Source organism: Cryptomeria japonica, chromosome 2 (genome assembly GCF_030272615.1).
Source record: "Cryptomeria japonica chromosome 2, Sugi_1.0, whole genome shotgun sequence".
NCBI classification, from domain to species: Eukaryota; Viridiplantae; Streptophyta; class Pinopsida; order Cupressales; family Cupressaceae; genus Cryptomeria; species Cryptomeria japonica.
Window position 1 is genome coordinate 20,338,340 of NC_081406.1, and position 12,566 is coordinate 20,350,905.

Here is a 12,566-nt window from a genome sequence, read left to right on the forward strand (position 1 = left end):
TGATATAATTCAGATGGAGAGATTGGCGATCTGAATTTTTCTAAGAAGATATCTTTCATCTCTTGCCAATTATGAATGGAGTCAGCTGGCAGGTGGATATACCAGTGAGAGGCTTCTTCATCAAAGGTGTAAGGAAACAACCTACAAGCCACGTCTTCATGCTGGATATCTCTATTATGCAGGAGATCTTCAAAAATCTTGATATGTTCATCAGCTGAGCGACTTAGGTCACTACTATGAAACCTAGAACAGAAGTGTTCAGGGCTCTTTGGCATTGCATTATAGGCTGTGAAGACCATAGGGATGCATTGGCCGGACGCCACGCCATTGGGATGTTTGCTGGGGAAATCACTGGCTGAACTTGTTGGGCAATTGGTGTAAAGGAGACTGAAGGCGAAGTGCTTGGGACTTGAGGGGAGGGGGTTTGGAATAAATTGGAAATGTCCTCCACCTCTGGTCTATCTTCTTCTACCTGATTCTCTCCTTTCTCTGGCGAAACTTCTCTTTTTTGTCTAGATCTGGTGGGTCGTTCCAATTCTACGAACTCTTTGGATGAACCTTGTGCTGATCTGAGGATCCTCTGAAACTTATCCGGGGAGAAAGAACTTATGCGATCCAGCGTAGCATTTATTCTTGCTGAGGCAGTGCAGGAGCAGGTTCAGGGGCTGGATTAACTTCCTCTTGTTCTCTCTGATTTTGTGCATTGATGTGGTTAGCAATCTCTTCTTCTTCTAGGACGAAGCACATTCGACACCAGTTAGGATAATTTCTTTTCATAGACTAGGCTAAGCTATATAATTCGATGATGATGTCTTCTTGTTCGTCGTTGAAGCTCAAATCTGGTTGTATCACTGGTTCGGGGTCTCTTCCTGGTTCAGGAGGATTGATGGGCAGACCCATCTCTTACCATGTTAGTGGACTGGGAAGAAAATTGTAGGATTCCTTTTAGAATATGCTTGTGAAGGGTAGAAATCCTTTGTCTCTCTAGATTTTCTTTGATCACAGTCTCTATTTGTCTTCCTTTTTCTTCTTCCGTGGCAATAACGTAACTTACTTTTCTGAACTGAGAGTAATTTACTTTTGATTTCCAAGCAAGTGCCCGCAATTGATTTGTAATGTAGGACTGATTTAGTCCTTGTTCAGGTTGTTCAAAAGGCAGATTGAATGGGAATTCATGCGGCAATACCATGCTGCCTCATATCTACTATCCAGAATAGGTTACTTTAGCTGGTCAAAACTTGACGATGATCAAGCCCTCCTTCTAGCACCATTTTATGTTGCGCTTGAGAGGAGGGTTAAAAAGTCCTTAAAATTACTCCCTCAAGCATAAATTGATAGAATCTAGATGTCAATTGTTTAGCCCTCCTTCTAGCACCATTTTATGTTGGTGCGTGGGAGGAGGGTAAAGAAAAAGTTGTGGATGACTTCTGCAAGTACAAACTCGAGTTCAGCTAGTGAAGACTTGATAATGATCAAGCCCTCCTTCTAGTGCCATTTTATGTTGTCTGTTTTATCATCTACCAAACATTAGGATAGGATACCCGAAGGTATTCTATCCTCTCGTGAAAAATCACTACTGATTCCAAGGTCTATATGTGCGAACAAGCGACTTTAGTGGAATAGCTTCTTGGGTAGTGTATGCTGAAATTTACAAGGGGGACTTACGTTTGACAAGTATTTTTGAACTGCTGGACTTAGATGGATTTAGCAATTTAGGCTCTTCTTTTTTCGGGGAATTTTCTGGGATTTAGACTTTCAAAAGAAAGGGAAAAAGAGATAGGTTCAGGAAGGCTAATCTAATCCTATGAATTCGGGAGACGGTATCAAGTGGGTGCTCTCGAGAAACCAAACCTTGCTTCGCCACACTAGGGACAACTACACAAGGCCGGTGCAATCTTCAATGGGTTGTGCTTATGATCGAGATGTTGGGATGCATAGGGGGTGGGCTCAGACTAACTTTGCACGGTGAGATGGAAATCATCCATACACCAAAAGTATGAGCAGAGATACACCATCAATTAACGCTTATCAAATCCTTCATTCAAATTAACAACAATGAAAGCAAATCTAAGTTAATTCTAACTAAGTGTTGAGGCAATTGAAACCATGCAAATCATTCAAATAATAGAGATTTCAAAGCAGTGCACATGCAATATATTATATAGAAATGACCTTAAGCAACAATACATCAAAAACCTCACCCTTTTCAAATGAGAAGAGGCAACCTTATATAGTTTCTCAAAAAAAAATAAATGGCCGAGATCAAATAGTGATCAAGGGCCAAGATTGAAAGCTATAAACCCTAATTAGGGTTTCCCAAAATACTATCAGTTCAAGCAAATGAAAGAGTGACAAGTGGCGCTGCTGCTAATTCTACTGAGGTGAGTGGCCACTTTCCTCTTTCAGAAATTCAACGTATCTAGACACCACGAGCTTGACCTCCTCCATGGTGACACTTGGCAAACCGCCAATCTAGAAGTCGATGAGATCTACATCGTCGGCGCATGTGGCAAGGATGTCTTCCCACTCCACTGCTTGGGTGAGGAAGTTGTCATCGATGGAGAGGAAGTTTGCAATCTTAGAAAGATCGCCTTTGTTAATCATCCCTGAATCTCAGAAGAAGCTTGCCTGAATCCTGGCTCTCAGGTTCTCAGCTTGTAAATGCTTCTCCCTTAGGCTTTCCTTCTACCAGATCTCTGACGCCACACGGAATACCTTGCCCAGGATCTCTAACCCTTGCCTCTGTCTCAAAGCACTTGGTCTTGGATTTCTTCAGAACCTCAATCCGAGTGACTAGAGCATAGTACCACATGCCGAATTCATATCTGTCTCCTGTCTGTATGATGCCTGCATCCACTAAGCTCTTCTTTGACATGCGTCGAATAACCTTTAGGTGAGGGAGTATTTCATTCTGAATTTCATCCACTTCTTCCCAATTGGATGCTAGATCCTGGATATGATCAATCAACAAAGAAGTTGCCTCATGTGCTGATACTAAGTTTTCTACCAGGGTGTCAGCACGTATCACAGTGTCTGAAATCCACTCCTTTTCTTGAGTGTATGATCCCTTCATATCATCATAGTCCTTCATGGATCCCTGCTGAAGAGGCTGTGGTGGAGTAGCCAGGACTTCATGGTTGAGCGAGCTGGTAAGATGGAGAACATACTTCTTCCACTACTGGTTCTCTTCTTCCACTTTCTTCCTCTTTTCTTTTTCATAAGCGAGCCTCGTCTTTAGAACGTTGCACATCTTTAGAACTTTGCAAGAGTCATCAAAATATTGGATCTCCTGGTCCTGGGTAGGCTTACCCATCTCTATGGTGGTAATCTTGTAATCATCTGCGGTGACATTGTCCCTAGTCTTCCCTTCTTTGGGCTTTGCTATCTGGACTGTCCTGAATCCGGCACTGTCTCTCTGAATCAGGGAAAACTTCCTGGCTGGTTTGGGCGGTTTAGTTATAGCGGGTTCATTCACCTTCTCCAGGAATGTTGCGGTGACCTCCTCGGTTGAGTGAGCCTCCTTGGGAACCTTGGCCTTTATCCTTGCTCTCAACCAATCAGGAATGGTTGATTGTTCTACAGTGTTCCGATCAAACTCATCATCTCCTTCTCCTTGGTTCGCTAGTATGCCATCCAAGAAGATTGTAGGGGCTTCAATTTGCCCCCTGTCTAGAGTTCGGAAGACCTTCTCCACCACTTCCTCAACTGGCTGGGAAAGCACTCTTACTTCATCATCAATCACATAGATGTTCATCTCTTGCTCCCCAATTGTACTCTGAACAGGCACAATGGAAGCAACACTTAAGATGGAGTGACTTTCGCTGGATTCTCTTCTCTCACCTACAACCCTTTTCCCTGTGACCTTTGTGGAGCTTCCACCCAACTCGTTTCTCTTTTGAGATCCAAAACTTTCTGGATTTCGAGCATCACCGGCGGAGGTACAAGGATGGACGGGCAGAGTATCATCTACTCCCATTAATTCATAAGTTAGAACCACGCCTTTGGCCTTCAATTGTTTTGTCTTTTCAGACGCCCACCACCTTGAGTACTCAACTACCGACCTCATGAGGTCTGCTAGATCTGATTTTTCTCCCTCTGTCCAATCTATGGAGATTAAGGGTTCATTCTTCATCTTCTCAAAACCCGGCTGCTGAAGTTCTAGGCTTTCTTCTACCTGATCGGCAACTTTGAATACTTCCGTTGCTCTCACCATACTCAAAGGAATTCTTGACCAGAACCTCTTCCGGATCTCGAAACTATCGGCTGCATTAGCCCAGTAGTCTTCTAGATCCAGTCTATGCTCGAACGTTTTCCCTTCGATCTTCTTTATTCTATGTAATGGATCGAAATCTTTTCTTGCCTTGTATTGGTAGAAGGGATACTAGGCAAGTTCTTTCTCAGCGGTGGCTGCAGCCTGTGATGATGGACATGTTTCCAGCCCATTACCAATTGTAAGTGAGGATGTCCCTGCCTTCTTTTGCTTATCCCTTTGAATCACTATATACTCCTTCAATTGTCTCACAACCTCGAGCAACACCAGTCGGTTGGTAGGGTAAGCTGGAATCTTGTATGGGGGCCCAGAGAATCCCTGAATTCGGAGGTAAGTGAATGTTGGATATTGGATGTACCAACACCCAAACTGATCGATGAAGTCCATGGACTCTTGAGAGAGCCTCTAGTGCAGGCCACCTTGAAGGGTTCGGGTAATGTGCATCAGGAAGGTATCATTCACCCTTTTGAAATGGAACTTCTCCTCCATATGGAGCTGGGGATAGCAATCATATACCCGAAATTGGTTCTCCTTGTTCTCAACTTCTCTTCTACAAGTGAGACCTCTGTATCTGTAGGTCCTGGCTAAAGAATAGAATAAGTAAAAACTCATGAAGAAAGTCCTATTCTCCTCCAGATTCCTTAGCTGGTTGTCTAGGTTGTCGCTGATCATCCGGGCCCAGTCTATCATTTTTACTCCATTGATTATTTCATTAATGAAATAATACATCCAGGGTTCGAATGGAGCTCCCTGAGGATTTCCTATTATTCTATTGAGCAGGACAATCATGTCCCCAATGTCCTCCTTGAAGTATGCTTGCACTAGGCTCTTTCTCTGCAGTTTGGAGGCGCCCTTCCTCGGCTTGTCTAGACAAGAATGGTTAACTATGGCATCATATTCCTCCAGGTGGTCGTGGTATAGACTGTCAGCTTCATCCTTTGTCATATATACTGTGTTGTGGTACTCAGGGATCCTGAAGGCCTCTCTGATGGCCTCATCGTTGATATTCGCCAACACTCTTCCATCAGGTGCAACAATATCCTTACTGATGGGGTTGTAGTGTTTGGCGCATTCAACTACTAGTTCATTGCACTGCATGGTGGGGAGGAAGCCGGCAGCATGCACGATACCACTCTTCATCATTTTTCGCGCAATGGTGGTAGGCACAAGGTTGTCTAGACCAAACATTCGCTTCTTAAACTCCCTCAGGTTGATGTGTCCAAGGTTGGTGTCGCTGATGTTCTTCCACTTGGAAGTCATCCTCGACTCTGGAGGAGCATCTTTATCTACTTGGAATTTCATGGTGCCTAAGACCTGCAGATGAATGATGAAAACTTGAAGTTCGAAAATTTCTGCAAAATTTCGAAAAAAATAACGGGGCCGCGAAATGGCTAAGTGTTGGAAAATTTTCCATTTTTCACTCTTATACTTAGTGTTGTGCGAATCGCACACCCATCCCTGTCTTGGACAGGGACCCCCAGTTTGCGCCTTTCTGTCCTGATCCTGAAATTTGGCTAAGTCTGGAATTCCCTGATCCTGAAATTTGGCTAACTCTGAAAACTGAGGAAACCTCCAAAAACTAGAATTTGCAATATAACTCCTGGAGGGCCGAAACCACTCTCAAACATCCTGAAAGTATATATGGAATATAACTTAAAGTATAAGAAAGGAGAAAGACATATGGAAATGTCACTTATTCTTAAATGTTATATTCCATTAAATGATCCTCCGGGGAGATCTGGGCAAACTTGCCCAAGTGCCCAAGCTCGCACTTCTTGAGGAAACGTTTAAAATCGCCCAAAATGCCCAATTTCGGACCCTGGGGCCAAAATGTGAAAAAGTTCAAAAGTTGCGAAAATACCCCAGAGGTCCGAAAATCACTTAAGTTGTCCAATTTCGGACCCTAGGCCAAAAAGTGAAAAAGTTGATAAAACTGGCAGGAGGTCCGAAAAAGTGAAATGTTGCAAACGTGCCTTCAGGTCCGAATTTCACTTAAAGCACCAATTTCGGACCCTAGGGCCGAAATTCGAAGTTTCTTCTAAATTTCCAAACGCGTTTTTAGGTTCGAAAAGTGAAAACGCGATTTTGCAAAATATGTTACAAGGTCCGAAAACCACTTAAGCGCCCTCATTTTCGGACCCTCGGAGGTAAATGGAAAGTGTGTCAAGTTTAGGAAACACAAAAAAAAAACGCGTTTTAGATCCGAAATTTACCAAGAGCGCTTCAAGCCCCGAAAATCGTTTAAAGTGTCCATTTTCGGACCATGGGGCGAAATCGAAAAAATGTATAAAGGTGCGAAATCCTACAAAGCTCCTCCAGATCCGAAGTTTGCCTTGGACACCCATTTTCGGACCCCAGCCCCGAAATTTTAAAACTCAGAAATTTGTAAAACGCCTTCAAACTCCGATTTTGTAAACATGTTTAGGTCCGAAGTTCACTTATTTTGCAAAAGGTGGTTTAGCTCCGAAAATGAGAGTTCACCAAAAACGTGAAGTCCCATTTTCGGACCCTAGGGACGAAATGTTTGAAAATCTCGATTTGCGAAATATATGTAAGCTCCGAAATTTGCAAAAGGATGGCAAGGTCCAAAATTCACCTTAAGTCCTCAGACTTCGGACCCATGAGCCAAAAGTGAAAGGTTTTGAAAATTCAAAAGTTCAAATGCTCCAAATTTGCAAAAACGCCAAAGGGTCCGAAATTTTTTGCAAATTTCAAAAGGTGCCCTCCGTTCTCCGAAATTTACCAGAAAAGCATGAGAGTTAGAGTTTTAAAATTTGCAGAAGTTCTCCAAACCTCCAGAATCGCGCCATAAACCCATTTAAAACGTCCAAGACTCCAAAGGTAAAATACGCAGAAATAAAAAACCAAGGATCAGATTTCACAATCGAAGAGAAAGAGAAGCATTTTCAAGATACATCCCGCAAAGAGCTTCTCAAGCCAGCCATCGTAACTAAATTTAATGTTTGTTAAAATTAAATTATTTAATTTTTTCAAATTAATTTAATGAAATGAAGTTGGTTGATCGCAGGACGTCATCGAAGAACCAGGAGAAAGACCTGAAAATGCAAATCAAGGAAGGATCGCAATTCAAGGCCAGGCGCTGAAGATTGAAAAAGAAAGATACAGGAGCGCAAGAGCAACCGAGCATTGGGACCCGTGCCGTTGAACAAAGATGAAGTCCACTGGCGAAATTGGAGGCAAAAAGCAAAAGAACACTCTGAATGCTGCAAGTTTATGCATTCTCAAAGAAGGCACACAGTTGGATTAAAATCCAAAAATTCAGTCTTAAAGCTGAAACTACTTTATTGTAAACTGCCTATGGGTCCCGTGCAAGATATTTTTGTGGATAACTATTCCCAACCACCAAGAAGATTGGATAGACCTGAATTAAAGCCAAATAGTGGCAGGTAGTTGAGATAGTTGCTGGTTGGATAACTGAGAATTAATTAGGCATGGGTCAAGGCTGCCAGCTTCTGGAAGACAGATCAGGGCCCTTGGATGCAGTCCATCCTGGCCTCTGATTCAAAATTGTAATATCTATAAAAGGCAGAGGCCTTTCTTCTGTAAAGGGTTAGATTGTTAGAGATTGTTAGAAATTGCTAGATAGTTAGATTTTAGAGTTAGAATAGGTTAGATCTTAGCAGTAGCATAGAGATGCTACAGAAATTGTTTTAATAGGCAGATGAGATCAATATATAAACATTGATTTGGTGTTTATTGTCTTGTTTTCATCCTGTTCGCATGGTTTCTTTCAGCATTTTAGATAGATCTTTATGTTTTGGGTGTGCAGGTATTTGATAGATTCGGGCTCATACCACTGAGGATCTGCTGATTGTGTATCCTTTTGTGTGGTTAACCTGAGCCTTCGATTGTGCTTAGTTCAATTGCAGGTGTCCGTCTGAGCTGCACCAGAATTGGGTGCTTAGCCGTGCGTCTCCAATCTGAAAATCTTCCAAGTTCCTTTGAAGATTGCACCGTTCCTGCAAGGTTGTGAGCTATTCTGGCCAAGCAGGAATTGGTTATGTTGAATCCGTCTACCCGCATACCCGTGTTGTTAGTTTTAGATCTCCTAACCCTTTCCTTTTGCTCTTTATTGCATAATTCGAGAATCACAGCAGACTAGCTTGTTGCCAGTTAAACGTAAGCCCCCCTTGTGTTTCCAGCATAAACACATCAAGCCACTGAGAGATCCCGCAGTCAAGACCTGACAAAAGAAACCTTGAGGTAGTCTCCTTTGATCAAACTTAGAAAATAGCATTAGAGACTTCCTTATCTCAAGAGAGAGTAGGATAATCAGTCGGCTATTCTATTCTGCGTTGGCCGTATGGAGTTTGCAGCAATGCGATTTCAGACACGTCAACAGAATTGGCGCTAGAAGGAGGGCCGACCGCAGTAAATGCATGATTGTTTGAACTGCCAAAATCAAGATAATCATATCCGTAAAGAGTTATCCAATACTTTTGTCCCTCCTTCGCGCACGCAACAGAATTGGCGCTAGAAGGAGGGCTATGATGAATGTGTAAACAGCTAAATCCGCATCATATCAGCCTGCATTTTCAAGGAGTAACTTTATAGCTTTTACCCTCCGCACGCAACAAAATTGGGGAGGGCGCCTTAACTGTTCTTTGCAGCAAGTTGAGTCTAATCGACCTTTTAAATGCTATATTCGGGATATGCAAGATCCCTGTTAAACCAGAAAAGCCAAAAAATCAGAAAACCAGAAAACACCAAAAATATTTCTGAGTCAATATGTTGAGCCAGTCACTTCATGAGGGCTGTTTGCAGTCCGAAATTTTTCAAATCCAACAGAGGCTGAGTCTGTAGCTATATCCCAGGCAGCTGTCCGCATTTGCATCTGCAGCTCACTGCAGAATTCATGACACCACAGCGCACGATGAACTGAATTGCTTGACATTTTTGTCAAGGGTCGAGCTCGCATTACAGGGGCAGATATTCTTTTGGGATGTCCCCAAACCAGAGGCAATTGTACAGTCGGATATCCCCAGTCCTCCGTCCAGCATCAAAGAATTTACAAGGTTCAAGAATTTGATTGAGAATCAGTTTGGTCTCGAAGGGGAGTTATGCTTGGAGAACGTGTTGTCACCTCGGTGGTGCAGAATTCACCGCACCCCACATTCAGAGTTCACCTGCTCGCTATGCATAGAAGCAATCAGTCAAGTTAAAGCTCAATTTGGACTACCGGAAGAACCAGAGGAGAGCACCACCAGCAAAGTGTGGAGTGCCTACCTTGCTGCAGACGAGTATAGACGAACGCAAAATCCATGCAGCGCTGCACTCCCCGATGATGAAAGGATAGAGTTGCCAATTGCTAAGCAAGATGGATCGGTCAATCAGACCAAGGCAGCAAATGAATTTGTTATCCCTGCAACTGACGAGCACAGTGTTCAAGAGGACGATCAAGGGAGCTTTGTGGATCAGCCACAGGTTGAAGAGCAATTTGTAGCAGCCCCACAAATGGACGATGCAGTCCAAGAGTCCGTCGAGGATGTTTTTGAGAGCCAATCAATCAAAGAGTCTCTGCTGTTTGAGGAAATACTGATAGAAGTACATAAGGCTGCATTGTTCACACGATATGAAGATGCACCAGCAGACGATGCACCTCTCTTTCCTGAGTTCGAGTTCGGTTTTGAGATCAACTATCAGCCTACACAACCCAATGAAAAATCAGATGCTGATTTACATACACCAGACGCTATCGAGATGTTGCACCACCAATGGCAACCTCCTGATACAGCTGCTGAAACCTTCCCGTCGTACAACGCACCGTGCAAAACTCTGCATGACTCGGAAACCTGCCAGGTTGTTTCTTTCCCTCTTGCTGTTAATTCTGAAAATTTTGCGTTTAATTTTGAATATTCTGGAAAAACAACTTGTAAATGGATTAACCACGGACCTAATGAACTCCCTCAGCTAATAATTTTGCCCGATGTCCTGGTTAAACCTGAGAGCGGCCAACTGAAAATTTTCTTTTCAGAGTATAAAGACAAACCAGCCAAACTGAGAACTGTTCCCACTGCCCTGTTACTGCTGCATATACTGAGAAATCACCCCGGGTCGGGAACACATGCATATAGTCCGCATTTTGTGCAGTCGGTCTTTTCTTGTACATAGTTAGTCTAGGTTTTATTTCCTGTTTTGTGAATAGTTTGTTTTCTGTTCTAGCTTAGATTTCCCCGTTTTCTGCTTTAGTTTAGTTTGCTTTCCGTAGTGTAGGTGTCCTTTCGGAAGGGTCTGTCTCCCTGTCAGTTTTTGAAGGGGTTTGTTTGCTTTTCCCAACTCTGGTGTACAAGGTCAGGAAGTTTTTTTCCGGCTCATTTCTTGGATGCCGACTTTGGTAGAGCGCCTAATTGACGGTTGCCCCCGTAGTCAGTCCATTCTGGTTTAGGGCTTAGTCAGTCTAAAAATTTAGTTGCTTACTGCGTCTTGTCACCAACGTTGTGATCACTGCACTTTTAAATGCTTAAAAATGCTTAAGTCTGTCGTTTTATCAAAGGGAGGTCACTGCAAGTGAAAAATTTTGAAGCTCTTCTTCAGCGACCACTGTAATGCTCAATCCCACGTAGGCTTTACTGCTTACCAGCCAAGGTGAAAAAGTGAAAATAAAAGAGAAAAATCAAAAGAAAAGAAATTGAAAAGCAAGGAAATATCAAGTTGCTTGGCTTTGGGAATGCAGACACCTCTGCCGGTTTTCAAAAAGAAAATTTATCGAAAACAGAGCAATCTCTGTGAGCTTACAGGCAATAACTCCGTCGGGGCTATAGACGCTTGCTGGCAGCGGGGCTCTATCCAGGTTGCTTTTGAAGTTAGAGTCGCTCTACGTAACTTGCATTAACTAAACAATGATATCTCAACCTTCTTTAGGCTTGAATGAACTTCACTGCACACACTCGATTTTTCAAGGTTGGTGACTTGATTCAGTTTGCGACCTCATTTTTACTTTGAATCTGTCTTCTGTCATTTGGGTTGTTTTGTGGGGTATATACCAGAGATTCTCGGGTTCGATCCGGATAGTCATCCTTGAAATGTTCAGGAACATTTCCCAGCTGAGTCGCCATTTGTTGTGCGAATCGCACACCCATCCCCGTCTTGGACAGGGACCCCCAGTTTGTGCCTTTCTGTCCTGATCCTGAAATTTGGCTAAGTCTGGAATTCCCTGATCCTGAAATTTGGCTAACTCTGAAAACTGAGGAAACCTCCAAAAACTAGAATTTGCAATATAACTCTTGGAGGTCTGAAACCACTCTCAAACATCCTGAAAGTATATATGGAATATAACTTAAAGTATAAGAAAGGAGAAAGACATATGGAAATGTCACTTATACTTACCGAGGTTTTTCAAAAGGGCGAAATGTTTTAAAAAAAAAAAAAAAAAGGAGGATGCACTAGGTCCGAAAGTCTGAAAAGGCACTTAGGTCTATTTTCGGACCCCCGAAGAAAAGTTTAAAGTGCGAAATCTTTTAAAAGCGCCTCCAGTTCCGAAAGCGCGAAAGTCCATTTTTGGACCCTTGGGGAGAAACTAAAAAACGTGAAGAGCTGGAAAGTGGCCCTTGGGTCCGAATTTGCCTTTAAAATTTGCGAAATATATGTAAGCTCCGAAATTTGCAAAAGGATGGCAAGGTCCGAAATTCGCCTTAAGTCCTCAGACTTCGGACCCATGAGCCAAAAGTGAAAGTTTTTGAAAATTCAAAAGTTCAAATGCTCCAAATTTGCAAAAACGCCGAAGGGTCCGAAATTTTTTGCAAATTTCAAAAGGTGCCCTCCGTTCTCCGAAATTTACCAGAAAAGCATGAGAGTTAGAGTTTTAAAATTTGCAGAAGTTCTCCAAACCTCCAGAATCGCGCCATAAACCCATTTAAAACGTCCAAGACTCCAAAGGTAAAATATGCAGAAATAAAAAACCAAGGATCAGATTTCACAATCGAAGAGAAAGAGAAGCATTTTCAAGATACATCCCGCAAAGAGCTTCTCAAGCCAGACGTCGTAACTAAATTTAATGTTTGTTAAAATTAAATTATTTAATTTTTTCAAATTAATTTAATGAAATGAAGTTGGTTGATCGCAGGACGTCATCGAAGAACCAGGAGAAAGACCTGAAAATGCAAATCAAGGAAGGATCGCAATTCAAGGCTAGGCGCTGAAGATTGGAAAAGAAAGATACAGGAGCGCAAGAGCAACCGAGCATTGGGAACCGTGCCGTTGAACAAAGATGAAGTCCACCGGCGAAATTAGAGGCAAAGGGCAAAAGAACACTCTGAATGCTGCAAGTTTATGCATT

The 12,566-nt window shown here is 42.7% G+C and overlaps 1 protein-coding gene across 1 annotated transcript in view; it reads left to right on the top strand.

Moving 5' to 3' along the window:
- The window catches only part of LOC131035405 (serine/threonine-protein kinase VIK), a 322,138-nt gene that overhangs the window by 88,813 nt on the left and 220,759 nt on the right, over positions 1–12,566 (top strand). The gene's annotated exons all lie outside the window — the stretch shown is intronic.